This window comes from Nicotiana tabacum, chromosome 20 (assembly GCF_000715075.1).
Source record: "Nicotiana tabacum cultivar K326 chromosome 20, ASM71507v2, whole genome shotgun sequence".
Classification (NCBI taxonomy): Eukaryota; Viridiplantae; Streptophyta; class Magnoliopsida; order Solanales; family Solanaceae; genus Nicotiana; species Nicotiana tabacum.
This window is the reverse complement of record NC_134099.1, coordinates 44,840,991-44,850,469: the sequence shown is the minus strand read 5'-3', so window position 1 is coordinate 44,850,469 and position 9,479 is coordinate 44,840,991.

Genomic DNA, 9,479 nt, shown 5'->3' with positions numbered 1-9,479 from the left:
TCATTCATGTACAAAAAGGGTCCCAAAACTTGAAAGTACCTAAGAAGAACTACGGACTTGGACTACGACATCGGGGACTTGAGAAATGGAGGTTAAAAGGGCATTCAGGTCATCATTGGGTGTCAAAGGGGTTGAGAACCTCGTCCAAATTGGTACTTATCCCCTGCCTGTCACGGGAAGGAAGGCCAAGCAGTACTCGAAGCTCCCTCACCTTGATCTCGAGTTGACTAAGCACGAGAGAGATACCCAATTCATCGATATGTTCCTCATGAAGCGTGTTAAGGCGAGTCTCCAAGGCTTCCCATGATCGATCAATGACTATCTGCTTATGTAAGTTCACGAAGGCTTCTTGAGCAGAGTCCTGATCTTAGTTATTGGCTAAGGCTCTCTCCTCACCTGCTTCCCATTCGGACCGCAAGCCCCAAGCCTTGTTCTTTAGCTAAGAGAAATCTTCCCTCAGCCGCACTTACATATTCTACTGGGGGAGTGTTCTTTAGATGAAGATGATAACGGACCTTTCATTATCAGACTATTCGACCTTAGCATAGAACTATAGAGGTTCATTGGTTATGCTAAAAAGGTCTGTGGGGTCATCATCTAGGCTGGGATGATTTATTGCCTATCATCTAAGAATATTAGTACAAGATAACAAATTCAAAAGATAAGTTGAAAGATATAGAGAAGCAAAATCATGAAGTCCAGAAGTAAAATCGTTTGAGATGTATAGCATTCCAAATCGCCTTTACTAGCTTTACATTCATTTCTTCAAGCATGTACGATCCTTTATGCGTTATTTCGGTGTTTTTGTAGGGTCCTTCCCAATTTGGACCTATATTTCCCCTGTTCGGCTCTTGGGATACTATAAACACACTTTAGAGCACATAGTTACCTACCTTAAAACGTTGTAGGCTAACTTTCTTGCTGTGATATTTTTTGATTCATTTTTTTGTGCGGCCATGTAAACCAAAGCCATCTCCCTTCATCCCTCGACCAACTCTAGGTTGTGTGCGACTGCTTCATCGTTTGAGTTTCCAGTTACATTTTTGATCCTTAGGCTTGGTTCCTCTATTTCGACTAGAATTAGCACTTTGGACCCGTATACTAGGGAAAAAGGAGTCTCTCATGTGCTCAATTTCACCATTGTACGTTAAGCCCATAATACTCCGGGCAATTCTTCCGGCCACTTTTTTTTTTTGCCATTTCTATCATTTTTTTCAAATATCCAAGTAGAACTTTGTTTGAAGATTCGTCTTGTCCGTTAGCTCGAGGGTGATAGGGTGTGGAGGTGATTCTCTTGATTTTCTACTCTTCGAAAAACTTGGTCACTTTGGCCCTTATGAACTTTGGTCCATTGTCGCATGCAATTTTCTTTAGTACACCGATGTATATGATAATATTCTTCCACACGAAGTCGATCACTTTATTTTTTTGGATTTGTGAATAAGCACATGCTTCCACCCATTTTTAAAAGTAATCAGTTAATACAAGTAAAACTTTTACCTGACAAGCTTACAGTAAGGGTCCTACTATGTCTATCCCCCACTTCGAGAATGGCCAATGGAATAATATGGAATGTTGTGGTTTGGCTGGCTAGTGCACCCAGTGTGAGAATCATTGGCATTTATCACATTTTAAAAAAATTAGTGGCATCATGTTCCGTATGAGGCCAATAGTACTAGACTTTGATTAGCTTCCTAACTAGCGACCTATATCCTGAGTGGTTTTTGTAGTGTCCTTCATGAACTTATCTTAGCACCTAATCAACATCCCGGTCCTAAGAATTTTTCTAGCAAACCGTTAAATGTTCTTCGGTATATATACCCTTCGACGAGGCAGTATCTCGCCGCTCGAACCCTAATTTGCCGAGCAGCCTTTTTATCTTGGGGTACCGTGCAGTGCTGCAAATAATCATTAAGTCAGTGCGACAATATTTAATTATATTAGTGGTATTTACCTCCTCTCAACTAGATTCGAGTGTCGATCATAATAAATGGACGATAGAGCTTATCCCTAAGTTAGAGATGTTTGCAGCTAACCCCAAGTTGGCTAGTGCATCTGCTTCAACATTCTCCTCTCAGGGTATTTGTGTTGACCTCCATTCTTGAAAATAGCCTAGGAGCTAAGTCACTCTTCTAAGGTATTGCTGCATTCGTGTCTCCCGATCCATGTAAGTTCCGAACACCTAGTTGATGACCAACTGTGAGTCATTTTTTAGCCCGACTCATTCGGCACCGAGTCCCCAATCTAGTTCGAGTCCGGCAATAACAACTTCATACTCGGCCTCATTGTTAGTCATTAAAGTATACATGATCGATTGCCAGAGTGCCTCACCGGTTGGCTTGATGATTAATATCCCAAGCCCGGACCCTTTTACGTTAGATGGGCCATCTGTATATAGGGTCCAACTTTCTTAGACGACCTTAGAGGCTATTAATGCCTCTTTCTCCACCACGGGGAGTATATTAGTACTAAAATCAGCATTAAAGTCCATTAGGACTTGTGATTTTGTTGCAGTTCAAGGCTTGTACCGGATATTGTACACGCTTAACTTGATTGCCCATTTGGCAAGTCGCCTCGAGAGTGTGGAGAAAACCCATCAACACAGAAGTAGAGACCACCAGAATAGGATGACACTGAAAATATGGTCTCAGCTTTGCTACAATTATTATGAGTGCTAGTGCAAGTTTTTCTAAATATGGATACCTGGTTTCAACGTATATTATTGCTCTACTTACATAATAAATGAGAGATTGCGTACTTTCATTTTTTTGGACCAAACAACACTTATAGCAGTTTTTGCCACTGCTGGGTAGACCAAGAGTTATTCTCCAAATTTGGGTTTCGACTAAAGAGTTGGGTTGGATAAGTACCTTTTCAAGTTTCGCAGTTCTTATCGACATTCAACAGTCCATTCAAAATTCTTGTTCTTCTTTAGTGCACAAAGATTTTATGGAACCTCTTGGAGGAGCGGGATATGAATTGCTGAAGCATTGCTATCTTTCTGCTCAGCCTCATCACTTCCTTCTGACTTTTTAGCACTTCAGTTATGCTTTCAATTACTTTAATCTGCACGAGGTTAGTTCTATAACTCTATTTGAAACCAGAAAGCCAAGGAACTTACCTGAAGCGACCCGAAGGCACACTTTTCTGGGTTGAGTTTCATGTTATACTTTAGAAGGACTTCGAAGGCTTCCTTCAAATGGGTCATATGATTTTCGGCTCGAAACAATTTTACTAACATATTATCAATGTCTACTTCCATAAATTTGTCAATGTAATCTCCAAGTATTCAAGTGACTAGTCTTTGGTACGTTGCTCCAATATTTTTTAAGCCGAATAGCATGACTTTGTAGCAGTAAGTCCCCCTGTCAGTAATAAAGAATTTTTTGTTTGTAAAGGATCCATTTTGATCTTGTTGTATCTGAATATGCATCCAAAAAGCTTAATAATTCGTGACTAGCTATAGAAAGTGCTAATGGATTCAAAAAGTGAGAAGTACATCCAATACATTAAGAGTAAAATTTTATTAAATATTACACTATGCCTAAAATAGCTATCTAATATAAGATAGTTGTCACTAGTGCTGCTTAAATTATAGAAAATACTACTAGTAAAATGAAAAGAGAAGCAATCGGTTGCTAACTTGTGACGACTCGATAGGTCATTTTGAGTACTAGTTTTTATTTTAGTATTCTAATATCTCTCATAGCTTCATTTGATATTTCTTGAATTGCGTGCATGATCTGTGTTGCTTTTTGAAAAGTTTTATGTGAAAATTTGAAGAAAATGTGATTTTTACTTAAAATGAGGCTAGAGTTGACTATAGTCAATATTTTAGGTAAACGACCCCGGATTGGTATTTTAACAATTATTGTAGATTTATATGATAATTTTGGACATGTACACATATTTAGTTTGAGTCCAGGGTGACCCAAACTCGTTTCGGCACATTATGTGCGAAATTGTGAAAATTGAGTTTAAGTTGAAAATTCTTGAGTTTTGAAGATCAATTCTTGTTATTTGATATTATTTTAATTATTTGAGGTAGAGAAAAAGTTCATAGCATGTTATTATACTAGTATGCATGTTCGGTTTGGAGCTGAGGGGCTCGGGTAAGTTTCAGGTGTGTAACAGATAAGTTTGGGATGTTTGCAATTGTTGGCATTCAGCAGTTGCTGGTGCAATACTGCAGATCTTGCAAATGCGAGGTCTGGATCGCATTTGCGATCCTCGATTTTGCGGTCAAGATATCGTATTTACGAACTGGGGTTTGGGCTGGGTGACCTCGCATTTGCGACCACTGGTATCAACTTTGTATTTGCGAAGCATTTGAGTGTTTTTGCGATGGGGAGCCTTTCACATTTGTGACATCTGAGCATCTGATGCACTCATCACATTTGTGATCCATGTGCTACATTTGCGGGCATCACATTTGTGAACAAGTGTTCGCAAATACGACAACTACAGCTGGGTAAAAGAGGGAAAACTGAGACTTAGCTTATTTTACATCATCTATCAAACCCAAACACTCTAAAGGTGACTTTTGAAGAACGTTTTCTTCCCTAATTCATTAGTAAGCAACTCTAATTCATTTCCTATCAATTCCATATTACATATCATGTTTTTTAACATTAAATATTTAAATTTCATAGTACAAATTAGGGATTTTGGGTATAATTTAGGGATTTTGTAAAATTCAGATTCATACCTCAAATTGAGGTTAAATTCAGAAATAAATCATATAACCGAGCTCGGAGGTGAATTCATAATCAGATTTTGGTCCGAATCTAGGATTTTGACCAAGCGGGTCCAGGGTTAACTTTTATTGAATTGTTTGATCGTTAATCGACTAGATTCGATTGGTTTGGAGGCTTGTTCGAAAGGCAAGACCGTGGTGGATTGATTGATTTGGTTGCGGAGTGAGGTAAGTATTGTGTTTAACTTTGACTTGAGCGAATTAGGACTAGTTGATCTATTTGCTATGTAAATTATGTGTGAGGACAACATATATGCAAGGTGAAGAGTATATATGCATCGTCAAGGGTTACAACATGCGGGTGGAAATTGATTTATTGTACCATGTTGCTTCTTTTACCATGCCTTATATGCTTTAGTTAGATTGTTATTATTGATTTTTTGCTTTCATGTTACTGATTAATTTGAAGTTGTTGGGATATCGGAAGTTTAATTTGCTTATCATAACACCACGATCGAAGATAAAATTTGCTTCCCACATTGCTTGATACTTTGGGTTATTGTTGTTGCTTGGTGAGGAAGAATGAAAAACACAAAGGGTATTGTCGTGCCATACTTGTATATTGTTATCATATCATGAACGAATGTGAGGATTAAAGCACGAAGGGTGATGTCGTACACTTGATTGCTTTATTATCATCTATTATATCATGTGGGGATGAGAGTAAAAGCACGAATGGTGATGTCGTTCCGTTTCTTTTATCATATCATTTTCATATGGTGAGGATGATAGTAAAAACACGAAGGTTGATGTTGTACCATTGCATTTATCTTATTACATGGTGAGGATGAGACTAAAAGAACGAAGGACGATGCCATGCCATTGATGATTTTATTACTTTACTTGATTTATAGATTTGTGAATTGTTTGGATACTTTGTTGTTTATCCCGGAAAGAGGCTAATCGATGATTTGCACTTACTGTTCTGATGTTGTCCCCTTTTTACATGTGCCTCCCCGTTAACATTTTAAGTGTTTTTCCTGTTAGTTTTGTTGCTTTATGTATATATTTGCACAAGTTTTTAGTAGGTGTCTTGTCATAGCCTTGTCACTACCTCGTCGAGGTTAGGCTCGATACTTACGGAGTATATTGGGTTGGTTGTACTCATACTACACTTTTGACTTCTTTTGCAGATTTTGGAGTTGGTCCTAAGGGAATTTAGTGGAGTTGCTGCCCAAATCACATCTACATTTGGAGACTTGAGGTAGACCTGCATGGCAATCGAAGTACCTGAAGTCCCATTCGTTATTTGGTTTTACTGTTTATTATATTTTGAACAGTTGTAATTCCTTCATACATTGGTTGTAGCACTTTTTAGTATGCTCATGTACTGGTGATACCAAATTCTGGGTTTGGCTGGTCGGTGTTGGAATTATTATATATGTTAAAATTCTACAGCCTTAATTCTTATTATATTTCTTTCAATTGTCTAAAAATGATTAGTCATGTACTAATTTTAGCTTAGGCGCCATTACGACTCTACAGTTGGGAATTTCGGATCATGACAAGTTGGAACTATTCATATTGATTTTTATCGTATTTATTTTATCTATAGATTATAAAAATTCATAAAGGGAGACAGAATGAATAAACTCAAATTATTACAAATAGGTCTTTCTAATGATAAATAAGTATGGACTCATTCCCTCATAGAATCAGAGCAGTAGGTTGCCTAGGTCTCAATAGTCATGAGCAAGCTTATTATCACTTAGAGTCAGGAGGATCAGTATGGAGACATTTGTACTTATCTTCTAAAGGTTAAAGAGCTTTAGGAAATATCACTTCTTTCTTTCTCTATATCGCGGATTTATTCTATCACTGAAGTTTGAACCATTCTATTCTTATTCTCTCGTAGATGGTAAGGACACGCACAATATCCACAACTAGTCAGGAGCATGAGCCCTAGGTTGCAGCCACTACCAGGGTAGGGGCCGAGGCTGAGGTCGAGCAGAGGGGTCCCTATTCAGACCATGCTAGTTTGACCTGCTCAGGTCCCAGAGGGGTTTATTGCTACTCTAGTAATTCAGGATGCTCTAGTCCATTTGGTGGGCCTTATGGAGAGTGTGGCCCAGGCTGGTGCATTTTCTTTAGAACCAACTATCTCTCAAGCCGGGAGAGGAGCTCAGACTCCCACTATTCACACACCAAAGCAGATGACTGATAGATATTAGGCTCTGACAGTTCCAGCAGCTGGAGTAGTTTAGCCTGTCATTGCTACGTAGCTCGGGGAGAGGCCTATAATGTCGTCAGATGGGTTAAAGAGATTGGAGAAGTTCACAAAGTTATTTCCAATTCGCTTTGGTGGCACACCCTCTAAGGACCCACAAGATTACTTGGACCATTGCACCAGGTGTTGCGCAACATGGGTATAGTAGATTCTAATGGAGTTGACTTTATAGTATTTCAGATGCATGGCTCCACCAAGAGATGGTGGCAGGACTATATTCGAGGCAGACCAGCAAGTTCACCTCCACTCACTTGAGATCAGTTTTCACAACTATTCTTGAAGAAGTTCATCCTTTTTACTATGGGAGAGGAGTACCGCAACCAATTTGAGCGTCTCTAATAGGGTAGCATGTCTGTTACCCAGTACGAGAACAAATTCATAGATTTATCTCGCCATGCATTTGTCTTTCTCCCTACTGAGAGTTAGAGGGTGAAGAGATTTATTGATGGCCTTACTTTTGGTATCGGTCTATAGATGGACAAGGAGACTAGGGATGATATTTCTTTCCAGCAGGTTGTAGAGATTTCTAGATAGATCGAGAGGATTCGTGGTCAGGGTAGAGGCGATATCTGAGAAGAGGCCTCGTCATTTTGGTGGTTTTAGTGGTGCCTCATTTACAGGCAAGGGATCATTTGGGAGGGGCCATTCTCCCAGGACGATTAAGTCATCACTATAGGTATCTCACAATGCTTTGGGTAGTCGTGGTTCTTATGGGTTTCATCCTGAGCAGCTAGGCTACAATGAACTTTTAGCTCTGGTCAGTGCACCTCCAATTCAGAGCTATTAGGATGGTTATTCATGTCGATTAGGTCAGTTCTAGGGTCAATAATCGCAACAATTGAGGACTTGTTATACTTCTGGAGATGCGAGGTACGTCGCAAGGTTTTTCCCGAGATCAAAGAGCAGCATGCCACAACAGGGTACTTGTGTCATTGTTCCATCACCGATTTCTCCACCATCCACTCAGCTAGTAAGAGGCAAGGGTCAGGCAACTTGAGGTGGTGGTCAGGCTATTAAAGGTGGAGGCCAACCAGGGAGAGGATGTCCGAGAGGTGGAGGTCATAGTGGTGCGACTTAGCCTCAGTTTTATGCATTTCTAGCTAGAGATGAGGCAGAGTCATTTGATGCTGTCATCACGGGTATTGTTCCAATTTGCCATAGATATGCATAAGTTTTATTTGATCCGAGCACTGCTTATTCCTATGTATCATCCTATTTTGCTTTATATCTGGATGTGTCTCCTAATTCTTTAAGTGCTCTTATTTATTTGTCTACGCATGTGGGAGATTCCATTATGGTATAACGTGTTTATTGTTTGTGTTTAGTCTCTATGGGGATTTGTGAGATTATGGTATATCTTTTATTACTTATCATGGTGGACTTTGATGTTATCTTGGGCATGGACTAATTGTCACTATATCAAGATATTTTGGATTGTCACGCTAAGACTGTGACATTGGCTATGCCAGGGTTGCTTTGATTGGAGTGGAGAGGGACTCCTGGTCATTCCACTAGTAGGGTAATTTCTTATGTGAAGGCTCGACGTATGGCCGAGAAGGGGTACTTGGTATATTTGGCTTATATCTGTGATCCTACTTGGAGATTCCTTTCATAGATTTGGTACTAGTTGTGCACGAGTTTCCAGAGGTGTTTTCTACAGATTTTTTGGGGATGCCACCCGACAGAGATATCGACTTCTATATTGACTTGGTTTCGGGAACTTAGTCCATTTTACCGCACCATATCGTATGACCCTAGTTGAGTTGAAAGAATTGAATGAGCAGTTGTAGGGTTTTCATGATAAGGGATTCATTAGACCTAGTGTCTCACCTTGGGGTGCACAGGTATTGTTTTTGAAAAAAAAAGATGAAATGGTGAGGATGTGTATAGATTATCAACAGTTGAACAAGGTCACTATCAAGAACAAGTATCTATTATCGAGAACTGATGACTTATTTAATCAGCTTCAGTGTGCCAAGGTATTTTCTAAGATTGACTTGAGATCTAGCTACCATCAGTTGAAGATTACGGCATCGGATGTCCACAAGACAACTTTTCGAACTTGGTATGGTCACTACGAGTTTTTGGTGATGTCATTTGGCATGACTAATGTCCTAGCAGCCTTTATGGATTTGATGAACTAGGTGTTCAAGCCCTATCTTGATTCTTTTGTGATTGTCTCATTGACGATATTCTGGTTTACTCCCATAGTAGAGAGGAGCATGAGAAACATCTCCAAATTGTACTTCACACTTTGAGGGATCATTAGTTATATGGCAAGTTTCCAAAGTATGAGTTCAAGTTGGACTCGGTTGCCGTTTTAGGCCATGTTGTACCTTCCAAGGGCATTAAGATAGATCCTAAGAAGATTGAGGCAGTTCAAATCTGGCTTAGACCTACATCAGCTACAAAAATTCGGAGCTTCTTGGGTTTGGCAAGATATTATTGCTAGTTCGTGGAGGGCTTATATCTATCTCAACACCATTGACTAAGTTG